Below are 15,946 nucleotides of genomic sequence, written 5' to 3'. Positions count from 1 at the left end.
TAGCATTAATTAACAAACAATGAATTAATTAAAAATAATTTACCTCCCTCCCTATTCACCTATAAATGAGACCACCAATGTCGTAAAACATGACACAATTAACATCATTAATTAACAATTAATTACTCAATTAATAACAATTAACTAGCAAATTATAAACAATTATTAATAAAGTAACTCACACAATTAACATTATAAAACAACATTAAATAATTATTATATAAGAAATATTAAAACATTTATTGAAATAAAATTTCTTCCTTCCCTACTCCCCTATCAACCCACAACCCGCTCCTAAAAAATGACACAATTAACAATAAATTAATACAAATTATTAACCAATTAAAAATAAATTATTTACCACACTTAACATTATAAAATATTAAATACATAAATATTAATTAATACATTTTTAAAATTATTTAATTATAATTAAATTAATTCCCACCCTACTCCCCTATAAATCCACAACCTGCTCCCCAAAATATAACACAATTAACATAATCATCAATTAATTAATGAAAATTAATAACCAATTATTAATTAATTAATACAAATTCATTTATAAATACTAATAAATAGCAATTAATAATTATCTTATTGTAATTAAATTACTTTCCACCACATTTCCCTATAAACCCAGAGCCCGCTATGTAACTAAACGCAAAATTGTATTAAAATAAAATGAATATTCAATGTATTATAATTAAAATACTTCCCACCCTATTCCCCTATAAACCCACAACCCGCTACAGAACTAAAATGCAAAATGTAACATTAAAAAAATTCCCTCAAACATTAAAAAAAGCAATCCTTATACAAAAAATGTAGATCACATACTTTTATAATACATACTAAAATACATCACACTAATAGGAAAATCGCTATTACTGACTTCGATATTTAAAAAAAACGATATTTCTTACCTTAACCCCTTTACTGCTAAGGCAATATTTTGCTTCTCATCTAATTTCCATTGAAATCAATGAAAAGTGCATGACGAGTTACCCTTGTCATTAGCAGCCAAGAGGTTAATGTCAATATTCTGAACCACAATATTTTTGCAGTCGATATTCTTGAATCACAATATTTGCAACTCGATATTATGGTAGGTTGTTATTTGCAACTCGATATTCTGTCTGTGCACCGACTGGCAGGTAAAGCAGGTGCCCAGCAACTGACTCCCTTTCAAATACCACCATGTCATATGTTACATCACTGTGCTTCTACATAATATCCTATCATGCACAATGCTTACAATTCAAAGTAAGAAACCTACATATCTTCCCCCTTACACAAAAACAGTTAACAGCACAACCATAAATAACAATAAATACCACCAATAATTAATATAACACTGTACATGAACAATAATACGATAAACTTTATGCTTGTATGCATAATATCTATGATGACATCTCTTAGGTTTTTGCATATCACTTAACAATATTTCCTAGTTCAGAATCGCAATAATTCATTGGAATGGAGCTCATCCTGGATCCTTGAAGCATCCAATTCCTTATTTTTTCCTCACATTTACTCTAGTTCTGTTCCGCAAACAATTGATACCCTTTCTTTATTCCACACTTTTTATTTTTTAGCACCGCCCTATGTTTCCTCACTCTCATCACCATCTTCGGGCTAGAAAAATAGACATTTTTTTCTCCCTTCCAAGTCAAGGGTCTCCTGATTTCACATTCTGATGCCAAGAGACAATTTTAACATCATTAACATACTTCTTTTGAACTACCCTTCTCCTTTCATTCACATTTTGTAAAGTCTCTTCTGGTGACTTTTTCTTCTCCATCCAACTCTGTTCTCTTTTTAACCTGGCAACCTCCCTTTGAGAAAACAAAAGGAGAGAGCTTGGTTTCTAAATTAGGCGTGCACAAATCTCCCATGAAAGATTTTTAGGTCTCGCCTGTCGATGCGCATGCGCATCGAGCAAGCGAGACTATGGGGGCTTATCCACTCTTTATCCAACTTGCAAGGAATCGTGGCGATTCCTTGCAGTGCACGAGAAATTTAAGCTCAATGCGCATGCGCATGCGCATTGAGCTTAAAAGCGCGTGCACATGCCCCCAGCCGCCTGCCTTGACGACTCTCCCGCCCCCTCACTTCTTGATTGCACGGCCGCTAGGCCGTGCCTCCCCTACTCTCCTCCCCCCTCCTCCTCCTACTCTCCTCCCCTGCCTGCCGTGTCGCACCTCTCCCCGCTCCGCCCCCTCCCCTGCCCGCCGTGTCAAAAGGACTCTGTTCAATCTTTCCTGTGCCTGTCTGACCACCTTTGGTCAGATTGGTTTGTGTTAATTTTATGGCGTTCTAGTTAAATATGCTTTATATAAGTGCACTCCCATTGCCTTGTTATTTCATGCGATCGTTTGCGTAGACGGGTTTGTTGGCTTTGATCTCTGGCGCGCGCAGTGCATTGCATTTTCTGATTTTAGCGTCGCCTTCTCCTCGCAGAGCCCTGTGTGATTTTATGGCTCAAAGGCGTTCATGCCGGGGCTCGTGTTACAGGGCCCGGAGACCGAGGAAACACACTCCCTTTCCAAGACAATGATGAATAGGGCTCCAGGCTGCCCATCTCTGGCATCGGCAGGTGATGCAAAGAGGTGCATGGGAACTGGAAATGTGGGCTGGAAACGGCATTTACTTGTACTTTTTAAATAGCTAATATATTTAAGAGACACGTGAAGGCTTAACATGCAACAGCGTTCCCAGCAAGAACTGTGATGTTTTAGGACGCATTTATTTGTTTGCACTGTGTATGAGGTGGGGGGCGGATGGGGCAGTGTCCACTCCTTGGAGGAAGGGTGTGTGTTGTTTATTTGCGGCGCCGCGGCCACGAGGTTAATGTGTAGCCCTTGGGCTTCCTGCCACGTAAATTCAAGGAAAACACGATTTGAAGAAATTTGCATGTTTTCCCCTCACGGTGAATTAACACAAGTTACAGTTGAATTGATGCTGCACGTGTAGAGCTATAGGGTGGGAACTAGCGCAGTCCTGAGGACCCCCTCCCTTGCAGTTTTAATGCCCCTCCTGCAGTTTTAATGCCCCCTCCCTGCAGTTTTAATGCCCCCCTCCCTGCTGTGGGTACGGGGTGTGGGAACCCGGTGACACGGCCTCGGAAAATAATGCTGATCAAGCAAATCGAACAAGTCCCCCCCCCACCACACGTATAATAAGAAACCAGCCCGTTTAGCAGTGCGAAAGCATGGCCAGCGACAGGATTTAATTTCCATTGGGGTGGTTGTGATATCGCTGTGGTTTTTAAGGAGTTCTTTTCTGCCATGAGTCTGTTTTACTTAGTGCGGATCTGAGTTGCAAAGCACAGACCTAGCAGGATGGCGATTGACAGTAACGACACATTCTCCACCTTTCGAGATTAATTTTCAGATGCTTTTGCAGCTGTAATCTAAGGCGCTTGATATAATTTCTTCAACATACATGTCCGTATTTATCTTAAATGCACACTGTGACTTTAGACGGGGAAGCTCGTTGGGGTGTTTCTAACCTTTACATTTGCCAGTATGCAACGAAGTCACACTTTTTGCATATTCTGTGCCCTAGTGAGCCAAGGGCATGACACTTGATGTGTAAGGTATATTAACAATGCACTGCGGCCGCTAGCTTCATAACCGGAAGCCTTGGCGATCCCCTTGGTGGCCCGCCCCCTTGGAATGGCTCTCTTCTGTCCACTGCAAGGGATCTAACGTCGTTCGGATTCCCTAACGTGAAAGTGCAGGCCGCTGTGCGGGTGCACAACGAGCCAGCCCCTTGTGCATGCATGTGTGGCCATGCATTACTACAGCTACTCATTTGACATCCGCACTACCTGCTGCAGACATACATCAGTGTCGTCCCGCGCCCCCTTAAAGGGGGGCGAACCCGTATTAATGGTGGGGGCTGCCTTAGACCGGGGGTCTCTACCCTTCTCTGTAATCAGACCTACTTCTGTGCAATGAAAGTCATACCGAGCTGCTAAAACTCAGTGTTTTTATACTGACTACATCAGACATGATTATTTAAGTTGCCACCCTATTCATGATTACCAGCAGTTAGTCACTCACCCTCAACCCCTCACCCTCACTCACCCTCACTCACCCTCACTCACCCTCACTCACCCTCAACCCCTCACCCACCCTCACTCACCCTCAACCCCTCACCCTCACTCACCCTCAACCCCTCACTCACCCTCACCCTCACTCACCCTCACTCAGCGCAACCACAGCATCTTCACTAAATATATTTAATAAACTTTAAGCTATTGGCAATATAAAATAAAATCCATTTTATTTACGTATTAATTATTAATTTTTTTTTAAAGCCATTGATTTTTTTTATATCAATACATATAAGTCACATATAAGTCCCGTTAATACAAAACATGTTGCTTTACAAATGCTAGAGGTGTCACATTTACAAAAATTATAACTATTGGCTTTGTAAAGAAGAAAGCTATTAATTTAGCTATTTAGAAAAAACAACACATAAATAAAAAACAAAAAAATAAATAACACCTGTAGCTCAAACTTTACTACTGCGAGACCTATTGCATTTCCAATGCTTGTTTACTTCCTGTATCCAATTCACGTCATTCGCCAATAATAGCAGTACATTTTCCTGGATTACCCTGTTACAGCGTTCCACAAGACCATTGCTCCTGATACAATCAAGTAATGATCTGTTTACTCCAAGGGGAGGGAAGCCTAAAGAACTCACAATGTCTAGGAGATACATCTGGTGTAAGAGGATAAGAAGGATAGCCTCTGTGAGAAAAGGAGGAGAGAGCCTGACGCAAAAGTTTTCTTGTGCATCAGTAAAAGACAAGGAGCAAGAATATCAATATACTGATCTTATAATGCAGCGGGCATGGAAACGTACGACTATCTGATAGAAATGTTCTTTTGTTTTTGCAAATAAAATTAAAAAAAATACCTGTCCCATGGGTTAGTTTATGTGTGACATTTGTATTTGTACATAAGCTACCATGAAATGACACAGTCCATTCATTTTTCGAGGGCCAGGAAGCCAGATAGTTTTCCACACTTAACAGGCATGTCCCAAACAAGTTACAATAAGTGCCAGCACATTTCTGATTCTTAATGCACAAGGGGCAAGCCGCCTCCCCAAACCAGCACTTGCTGAACTTGAAAGTATGGTTCCTGATATCCTAGAAGTTTTTTACTTACAATTTCTAAAACGGTGCTTAAATTTGCTTAAGGAGACTAAAATACCATCTGCAACGAACTCGCTAATTAGTCACTTGAAGAGATTTGTCACGTGGTGCAAAGACATACACACACTTTAAAGATCCTAAGTCTTTTACTGCATTTGTTGCATGTACTACAGCATTCATTGATCACTTGGAAACAAAAATACTCTCTGTATTTTAATGTGCTAGTCAGACACCAATTTCTAGAGGGTGTAGCAAGGCTTATCATGCTGCATACCGCCTCCTACAGGAAACCTAACAAGCACTGGCGTTGCCAAAAGGTCTAGCAGTAGGAAAGTTGGAGCTATTACAATTGCAAATAACAATGCCTTTTATTTTTGTTTTCATTTTAAAAACATAAAGGGCTTTGTCATTTACAAAACCAATAGCTCCAACATTCCTACTGCGAGACCTATTGGCAACGCGAGTGCTTGTCTGCATGTTCACTTTTTTTATCTTTTCTAAAGGTTTTTATTATCCATACAACAAAATACAATACAATTCTCCAACCAGCAATGAAATTTCATCTTCCCTAATATGATTAACCAACCACTGAATTTTTTAACTCGAAGCTATCCTGTAATTTCTAACCTATCCATTACAAAAAATGATTCATTTCAGTAACAAATCATCGTAAATGAAATGCATGACGTAGAAACTTTTTGAGTGCGCAAGACCTTCAACAGCAGGAGTCTTAGACTAAGGTATGATTTGGATTATATCTGAAGAGTACAAACCAAAAGGTCATTAATCTTGAACTAGCCTCTAAATCTTGGTTGCTATAAGATGCCTGCTACTCGTCAAAAAGCAATTCAATGCCTTGTGAGCGTTACTAAGTGCTAAATAAAACAATGGAAAACTGAACTAAATTTCAGACATATCAGACAATATTGTTTACATGATTTGACCTATACTCTTGAACATTTCTGTTTTGTTCTCATTCCTGGATTCATGTGTTTTTCACAACGAAGAAGACTTTTTGTCTTTGTGCAAATGCTACTGAAGAGCAACTGATTCATGCAGTGCTGACATCAACTGTCTTCCACACAAAAGCTCTGCTTATAGCTTGCCAAGTTGGCAAACAAAGGAAACATTTTTATTGTTACCCAACTCAATGATACTTATTTTACTGACTTTGGAAAGACTGAGGACAGCCACCTGGATTTTATCCTGTGACCTGTAGGTAGAATGCAGATTCTTGAAGTATATGGATTAATCTACTTGGGTACCTGATTGGTAACAAGAAAGAGTGAGTGAAAATCTACTGTGAATTCATGTGTTTGTCTTACAGGTTACATGCAGCTGTTTTTAACAGGCACATAGGGATCTCTGAAACAAATACATCAGCCCACAGGTCTAACTTACACAGAACTGTAGCCTGCAGGTTACACGCAATTTTCTATAACAGGCAAGTTAACCCACTGAGCTATTTCAGCATCGTGCAAACCTATGCCCTGAAATTACAGATATTTGTGGCACCTATATTACCCATGTGATACTATATGCAGACACGCGGTTATTTTGAGTAGATTAAAATGTGTTCTTAAATCCATAAAATGTGTCCCTAAATCCAGCTCCGACCGTCTTCTCTACATAGCAATTCACGTCTATCGTTCCATATTTGTGGGTCACATGAGCACGGAATTATTTTTCAATTGCATGCACTATAAATCCCTGTTGGGTTGTTCCTCCTGGGTTCAAAGGAAACAACATAAAGTGTAGGCATGTCTACTCGGCCCTCCGAGTCGCTGCCTGCAGTATTCCTGCGGTCAGTATGCAGCAGATAAAAGCAAGGTACTGGGAAAGCGATCGCGCATTGTAAAGCTTCAAGCAGGCGCTTCCGCACGATCTACCTGGGGCCAGGAGATGAGGGGCGTTTTGCAAGCAGTTAATTTGACACTGTAGCTCGAAAGCTCCGGGGGAGGTTATCGGCGGCGTTTAACGTAAATATGACTGCCATCGGTCACCCATTTACAAGGCTTCATCTGAAAACTGTTTCATACAAGTTACCTTAAAACCTAGAGCGTCAACACACTGCCACATTGGTGTTACCGCTCATTCAGCTCCCAGGAAATAATGTATTGAAACTCTGACCCAACTCAAACTTCTGCCCTTATATATGAGAACCTTGTATAACACACATTAACTTGAGTTTATACTTTTAATTCTCCTCATAGGAATAACGGAGAATGAAAGCACTTCATAAAGCATTCTGGGATTGAGATATTAAGAAGGCTACTGGAATTATGCGATTCCACAACAACGTTTTTCCGTATAATTAAACATTCACCAGTTAATCCATCATCTCCTGCATGATTTGCAGATCTCAACAAAAAATATGTGTAACTCTAACGGATCAGAAGTTACTAAAAACAAGTCGAATATGAGGTGTGCAGAGGCAAACACTTGACAAAGGAGGCAATTGATTTATTCTGGTGCTAAACTGGTACTAATCGTGTGAAACTTTTTCATAGACAGTAAAAATGTGTTAAAATGATGAAATAGTGAAATATTGCTGTCACAGAATGTGGGGCAGAATTTGCATTTTCTGGATGCACCATTTAGATAACCCTGCCACATAATTTGTTACCTCATAACTGCATAATCCCAGCACATCTGAATGTTGCCAGTACCATGGAGCACTATTAATTGCAAAGGGAAGAACCACATAATGGCTGAGACGCTTCCAGATACACCAGTTGAAGTCAATTGTTCTCCCTTTAAAGTTACCGGGTGCCACGCGCCTAAAGGTCATTTGGTTCTGGGTATGAGTGGCATACATCAACCAATCAAACAAGTTTCTGAATTTGGACTGTGTAAAGGGGCAACTACTGCAAGTCTCCCCAATGCACTTCACCGGCCTAGGGAGCCAGAATTGCATGACACCCCTCCACCACCCGCACTAATATATATAAGCAAACTGGGTCTTTTACGTTGATTGCCATTACCGCCCCCTCATCTACCTGTCCTACAGGTATCAAAAAGCCCAACAGTTCTGAAAAGGCAACCACAGGGGCTTGAAAGTTTAAGGACTGCACATTTTATCCAGGAGTCCAACGTAACAAGTCAAAACCTGTATTTTTTCCAATCCTAAAAAGTGGAAAAGCCCAGAGAACTGAGGTTCCCACAAGTAGGATTCACTCATTTTTTTTTTAGTCAAAGCAACACACTCTCTTGCGTACATGCAGGCACACCACCCAAGAGCATCTGACATCTCTGAAAAAAAATGTAATTACATTTAAATTCTGTTCACAGTATGTTATGGTCAGGCATGTCTGAGGACATCTTAGGGCCAGGCATAAGAAAGAACATGCATATGTTAAGGTCATGCATACATCTGAGAGGGAGTGGTTACCGCTAGTCTGGTAGACAAGGCTGTTAATAATAGATAGAAAGGACAGAGTGCACGTGTTAGAAGTACTAGCTAAAAGGACCCTCAGGCCCCAGTGTAACACTGGTAGCCAGTTGTCTTCATTGGGTCCCTTGTATCGCTAGAGAGGTGAAAGTGAATCTAAAAAGAGTACACACTACTCCTCAAAATAATTTAATAAGAGGGTAGCTCCAACTCTGTTAAAATCAGTGATCGAAAAAACATTATTTTTCTGGACTACACCGGGTTGTGCAAGTTTGAACCACAGAGTCCCTTTGTCGAAAAAGTGTAAAGAAAGTTAATAAAAAGAGGTGATCAACATGTTTCTGCCAGATAAGCAAGATTCGCTCGGCATTCGTCAGGACCAATGTGAAAAAAACAGTTCACTGTTCTGGGCACCCTAAAGTGTACAGATACAGTGAGTAGGATCATTTACTCATACGACCTGTGACTTGTCGAAGCATTTGGTAGAAAAAGTCTTCCCCAAGTTTCTAGAGGCCCCCTCACTTGAGGAGGTAAAGTTTGGTATAAAATTTACTGACAAATTGTCCCATGGGCCAAAGCGGCAGCTACGGGCGGCGGATGTGGCTATGTGTAGGTGAACGAGCGGGGAGCCGTTTGGATTAAATGGCCCAAACGTGAAGATTCCTCCTGCCGCTTTGGCCCATGGGACAATTTGTCAGTAAATTTTATACCAAACTTTACCTCCTCAAGTGAGGGGGCCTCTAGAAACTTGGGGAAGACTTTTTCTACCAAATGCTTCGACAAGTCACAGGTCGTATGAGTAAATGATCCTACCCACTGTATCTGTACACTTTAGGGTGCCCAGAACAGTGAACTGTTTTTTTCACATTGGTCCTGACGAATGCCGAGCGAATCTTGCTTATCTGGCAGAAACATGTTGACCACCTCTTTTTATTAACTTTCTTTACACTTTTTCGACAAAGGGACTCTGTGGTTCAAACTTGCACAACCCGGTGTAGTCCAGAAAAATAATGTTTTTTCGATCACTGATTTTAACAGAGTTGGAGCTACCCTCTTATTAAATTATTTTGAGGAGTAGTGTGTACTCTTTTTAGATTCACTTTCACCTCTCTAGCGATACAAGGGACCCAATGAAGACAACTGGCTACCAGTGTTACACTGGGGCCTGAGGGTCCTTTTAGCTAGTACTTCTAACACGTGCACTCTGTCCTTTCTATCTATTATTAACAGCCTTGTCTACCAGACTAGCGGTAACCAGTACTAATTCTGCTAGCATGGTCTGTTTGTATTAACACTCTCTTGTTGTTTGAGTCATGAATTCATAGGGGTATGAGAGTGTTTACTTTTGACCCTTACTCTCTTATTGTTGTTATTTATTATTTATTATTTATTACATCTGAGAGGGTTCAGAATAAAAGACAACCTGTCTTCACGATCTTGGGCCATCTACTGGGCATGTGACCTTCCTCATCGCCTCAACCCTCTGCATAGGGGCTAAATACAAACATCTAAGAATTAAGCAAGTTCATGTCATGTTCATATGGTGCATAAAAGGGATGCCACATGGAGTGGGGCCTTTAGGTCGTGGAGTAACTGCTCTCATAGAACCAACATGTGTGCACATATAATAATGGGCGTTTTCAGGGTGTGTCACAGAGGGGTCCCTCGAGGGCATGGTTCTAGGACCTCATACTTTCCACTATTTAATTAAAAAATGTAGGATCTCGAATTCACACGCACACAAATTGACACATTCCGCTTGCAGGGTGTTGAATTTGTGATAAATTACGGATTGTGAGCGCATCCTGAGATGTATGACTTATGCTTGAAATAAGATTACACACTGTCCTATTTTCACACAATGGTAGGCACTGGTTTTGGTTTGCTTCACTTTGATGAATGCCGATCTGAACGCAGTGATACAGAGCGAGTTGCCCAGGATCACACAACTGAGGCAGTTCCTCAGAAGACTGCCTCTGCAGCAAACCCCCTGACCGACACAGCGTAGATCTTGTTGCAGTGACAAACAGAGCTCTACAGACACGTCCCTGTATATCTGGCGCAGCGCAGTGCTGTGAATTCGATTACACAAAACGGAGGGGTGCACGCGTGATTGGGACAGTAAAAAATACAAGTGCTTTTAAATTACATATTTACATGAAACATAAAATGAGTATCACTGCGGCGGGTAACAGTAAACTTCTGTTATTCAGCGCCAAGAAGCTCCAGAGGTGTACGTGCACTTAGCAAACATGCATTTTACATTCACGTTTACATGCACGAGCAAATGAGGCGATCTGCCAAAAATGTAAAGATTTTTGTTTAACCTCGGTAGGCAGGAGTAAAACCCGCATCATCTCCCAGTCCCGCCACGTTCCTGCCCCTCAAGCAAACCTAGCAGTAGCGCCACTCCAAGAGACCTAAGAGCAATGCAGGCAGAATGAGAGAAGACTGCCACATATCGGAAATGTAAGATTATAAAGGGACCGCGGAGCCGAATGGGAGATTTGACATGGCGTGCAAGCCATCTATTTCACTAGACAGCAGTGTAAGCGCCTCTCTGTCATCTGCAAACACCCCGCCCCCCCCAACAATCCCGTTTACAATCAAAGAAACCTAACAGTCTCTGTGAAGTCTGAGAGTGAGTCAGGGACGCATCACAGCATCACGGGCCGTGAGAGACGGAACGCAGGGGTAAGATCTGCACGGAGCAATGGCAGGGGAGAGGGGTGACAGGGCAGCATGTGACGGATGAGGGGCCCGCTAGCAGGGTAAGGCAGATGGAAAAGGAAGGAGAGAGGGGTGGAATAAAAAGGAAAAGAAAAAATGAGAAAGAAAGATGCAGAGATGAATAACAATTGAGAACTAAAATAGAAAGAAACAAAAGGAAGGAAAGAAAAATAAAGAAGGAATGTGAAGAAAGGAACAAAGAAGGAAGAAAATCAGTGATGTGGGGGAGGAGAGGAAAGAAAAAATAACAAAAGGATAAAAGTGATAAGAAGACGGAGGGAAGGCAGAGAAGGGGAGGGGGGAGGAGAAATGCGACACGGTGTGAAGCAGCAGGGGCCTTTGAAGTGAAGCTAAGCTTCACTTCAAAGGTGTGGGAGGAGTGCTGCTACGGCCTGGGGGAAGCTGGCTGGGGAGGGGGAGGAGAAATGCAAGTTTATGGCCCAAAAGCGCGTGCCTGTGGCCACGTGAACTTAATGAAAACCGCAGCAAAAAGCCCGTGGTTTCATGAGGATTTTGAGCACATGAATTCTCGCTCCCTCAATGCGCTTGCGCGCATTGTAGGTCACGAGACCTAAAAACGGTGGTTACTCGGCTCATGTCACCCTTCTCTGTGCGCATGCATGCATACCTGTTGCATCGTGTATCTGGTATTAAACGTGACTTTCTTAATCACAGTTCCCTCACTACACTGGGGTAGCGAAATTCAGGCTTTTTCTTACAGATACCTAGTAAGAAAAAATAGAGATTCACACTCACCCCTAATTCATCCCAAAATGTGACTCTGTATTTCTTGTCAATCGGGCGTTTGAACTGACTTCTTTATGCCCTTTCTCCTGAATTTACATCAGATTGGGGTTTACAAGTGATTGATGTTAAGAAACTTGTCACCTACAACAGTGACTGGAGGGAGGGTTTCAGGAAGTAACAGCAACTCGTTGTCTCACGTGCATCACAAAGCAAAGGCAGCCCCATTAGTAGACAGCCACCAACCTCAAAGAAGGAAGGCGTTTTACAGGTGATGCTGCGGAAGTACAGAGCTGTCTGTGACAATAGTTTTGCAGCTTGAAGCTATTCTGCAATCACATGCACACACATGCACACCCACCCCCCACCCCCAGTTCCACTTTAGTCATTCCCAGTAAAATGTATTGGGCAGCAGTACACTTGCGTTGCTGGCTTTGTGTCAGTGGCACCATGAATCATTCAAGTTTTGCACTAAAAAGTTTCAATCAAGTAAACAAGATGCTTTCATGAGCTCAGCCAGACGATCCCAGGACAATGCACAGCATGTGAACTCAGAATGGAGCCAAGCTGCAGAAGGATTTCTACTGGCACTAACCATTTCAATGGAGGTCATGTAGGATTTCCCCTGAAGTATAGATGAATTGGAGAACCGCTGCAAATATACGTCTCTTTAAAGCTGCTGGGAGCACTGCTGTAAATAGACAATCTCTTCAAAGCTGCTGGGAGCACTGAGGTCAATATACGTCTCTTCAAAGCTGCTGGGAACTGTTCTAAATAGACTGTCTCTTCAAAGCTGCTGGGAGCACTGCTGTAAATATACGTCTCTTCAAAGCTGCTGGGAGCACTGCTGTAAATAGACGGTCTCTTCACAGCTGCTGGGAACACTGCTGTAAATAGACTGTCTCTTCAAAGCTGCTGGTAGCACTGCTGTAAATACAGTCTCTTCAAAGCTGCTGGGAGCACCGCTGTAAATATACGTCTCTTCAAAGCTGCTGGGAGCACTGCTGTAAATAGACAATCTCTTCGAAGCTGCTGGGAGCACCGCTGTAAATATACGTCTCTTCAAAGCTGCTGGGAACTGTTCTAAATAGACTGTCTCTTCAAAGCTGCTGGGAGCACTGCTATAAATATACGTCTCTTCAAAGCTGCTGGGAGCACTGTTGTAAATAGACGGTCTCTTCAAAGCTGCTGGGAGCACTGCTGTAAATATAGGTCTCTTCAAAGCTGCTGGGAGCACCACTGTAAATATACGTCATTTCGAAGCTGCTGGGAGCACTGTCTCTTCAAAGCTACTGGAACACTGCTGTAAATATACGTCTCTTCAAAGCTGCTGGGAGCACTGCTGTAAATAGATGATCTCTTCAAAGCTACTGGGAGCACAGCTGTAAATAGAACGTTTCTTCACAACTGCTGGGAGCACTCGCTGTAAATACAGTCTCTTCTAAGCTGCTGGGAGCACCGCTCTAAATATATGTCTCTTCAAAGCTGCTGGGAGCACTGCTGTAAATAGACAATCTCTTCGAAGCTGCTGGGAGCCCCGCTGTAAATATACGTCTCTTCAAAGCTGCTGGGAACTGTTCTAAATAGACTGTCTCTTCAAAGCTGCTGGGAGCACTGCTGTAAATAGGCTGTCTCTTCAAAGCTGCTGGGAGCCCCGCTGTGGATAGGCTGTCTCTTTAAAGCTGCTGGGAGCACCACTGTAAATAGACTGTGTCTTCAAAGCTGCAGGGAGCACAGCTGTAAGTAGATAGTCTCTTCAAAGCTGCAGGGAGCACTGCTGTAAATAGACTGTCTCTTCAAAGCTGCTGGGTGCCCCGCTGTGGATAGGCTGTCTCTTCAAAACTGCTGGGAGCACCGCTGTAAATAGACTGTCTCTTCAAAGCTGCTGGGAGCCCTGCTGTGGATAGGCTGTCTCTTCAAAACTGCTGGGAGCACCGCTGTAAATAGACTGTCTCTTCAAAGCTGCTGGGAGCCCCGCTGTGGATAGGCTGTCTCTTCAAAACTGCTGGGAGCACCGCTGTAAATAGACTGTGTCTTCAAAGCTGCAGGGAGCACCGCTGTAAGTAGACAGTCTCTTCAAAGCTGCAGGGAGCATCACTGTAAATAGACGGTCTCTTCAAAGCTGCTGAGAGCCCCGCTGTGGATAGGCGGTCTCTTCAAAGCTGCTGGGAGCCCCGCTGTAAATAGACGTTCTGTCAAAGCTGCTGGGAGCACCGCTGAAAATAGTCGGTGTCTTAAAACCTGCTGGGAGCACCGCTGTTAAATAGACGGTCTCTTCAAAGCTGCTGGGAGCACCGTTGTAAATAGACGGCGTCTTCAAAGGTGCTGGGAGCACCGCTTTAAATCGTCAGTCTCTGCAAAGCTGCTGGGAGCACTTCTGTAAATAGAAGGTGTCTTTAAACCTGCTGGGAGCAACGCTGTAAATAGAAGGTGTCTTCAAACCTGCTGGGAGCAACGCTGTAAATAGAAGGTGTCTTCAAACCTGCTGGGAGCACCGCTGTCAATAGACGGTCTCTTCAAAGCTGCTGGGAGCACCATTGTAAATAGACGGTCTCTTCACCGCCGCTCGGAGCACCGCTGTAAATAGACGGTCTCTTCAAAGCTGCTGGGAGCACCGCTGTAAATCCACGGTGTTTTCAAACCTACTGGGAAGACTGCTGTAAATAGACGGTCTCTTCACCGCCGCTCGGAGCACTGCTGTAAATAGACGGTCTCTTCAACGCTACTGGGAGCCCCGCTGTAAATAGACGATCTCTTCAAAGCTGCTGGGAGCACTTCTGTAAATAGATAGTGTCTTCAAAGCTGCTGGAACACCACTGTAAATAGACAGTGTCTTCAAAGCTACTGGGAGCACTGCTGTACATAGACTGTCTCTTCAAAATTGGTGGGAGCACTGCTGTAAACAGACGGTCTCTTCAAAGTTGCTGGGAGCCCCACTGCAAATAGATAGTGTCTTCAAAACTGTTGTAAATAGACGGTCTCTTCAAAGCTGCTGGGAGCCCCACTGTAAATAGACGTCTCTTCAAAGCTGCTGGGAGCACTGCTGTAAATAGACAGTCTCTTCAAAGCTGCTGGGAGCCCCGCTGTGGATAGGCTGTCTCTTCAAAGCTGCTGGGAGCACCACTGTAAATAGACTGTGTCTTCAAAGCTGCAGGGAGCACAGTTGTAAGTAGACAGTCTCTTCAAAGCTGCATGGAGCACTGCTGTAAATAGACTGTCTCTTCAAAGCTGCTGGGTGCCCCGCTGTGGATAGGCTGTCTCTTCAAAACTGCTGGGAGCACCGCTGTAAATAGACTGTCTCTTCAAAGCTGCTGGGAGCCCCGCTGTGGATAGGCTGTCTCTTCAAAACTGCTGGGAGCACCGCTGTAAATAGACTGTCTCTTCAAAGCTGCTGGGAGCCCCGCTGTGGATAGGCTGTCTCTTCAAAACTGCTGGGAGCACCGCTGTAAATAGACTGTGTCTTGAAAGCTGCAGGGAGCACCGCTGTAAGTAGACAGTCTCTTCAAAGCTGCAGGGAGCATCACTGTAAATAGAAGGTCTCTTCAAAGCTGCTGAGAGCCCCGCTGTGGGTAGGCGGTCTCTTCAAAGCTGCTGGGAGCCCCGCTGTAAACAGACGATCTGTCAAAGCTGCTGGGAGCACCGCTGAAAATAGTCAGTGTCTTAAAACCTGCTGGGAGCACCGCTGTTTAATAGACGGTCTCTTCAAAGCTGCTGGGAGCACCGTTGTAAATAGACGGCGTCTTCAAAGGTGCTGGGAGCACCGCTTTAAATCGTCAGTCTCTGCAAAGCTGCTGGGAGCACTTCTGTAAATAGAAGGTGTCTTTAAACCTGCTGGGAGCAACGCTGTAAATAGAAGGTGTCTTCAAACCTGCTGGGAGCAACGCTGTAAATAGAAGGTG

The 15,946-nt window shown here is 43.2% G+C and overlaps 1 protein-coding gene across 5 annotated transcripts in view; it reads left to right on the top strand.

Annotated features, from left to right (window-relative positions):
• ANO9 (anoctamin 9) overlaps positions 1-15,946 on the top strand; it is a 586,191-nt gene that overhangs the window by 489,404 nt on the left and 80,841 nt on the right. The window lies entirely within an intron of this gene.

Source organism: Lissotriton vulgaris, chromosome 2_1 (assembly GCF_964263255.1).
Source record: "Lissotriton vulgaris chromosome 2_1, aLisVul1.2, whole genome shotgun sequence".
Classification (NCBI taxonomy): Eukaryota; Metazoa; Chordata; class Amphibia; order Caudata; family Salamandridae; genus Lissotriton; species Lissotriton vulgaris.
This window is presented reverse-complemented; position numbering and strand designations above follow the sequence as displayed.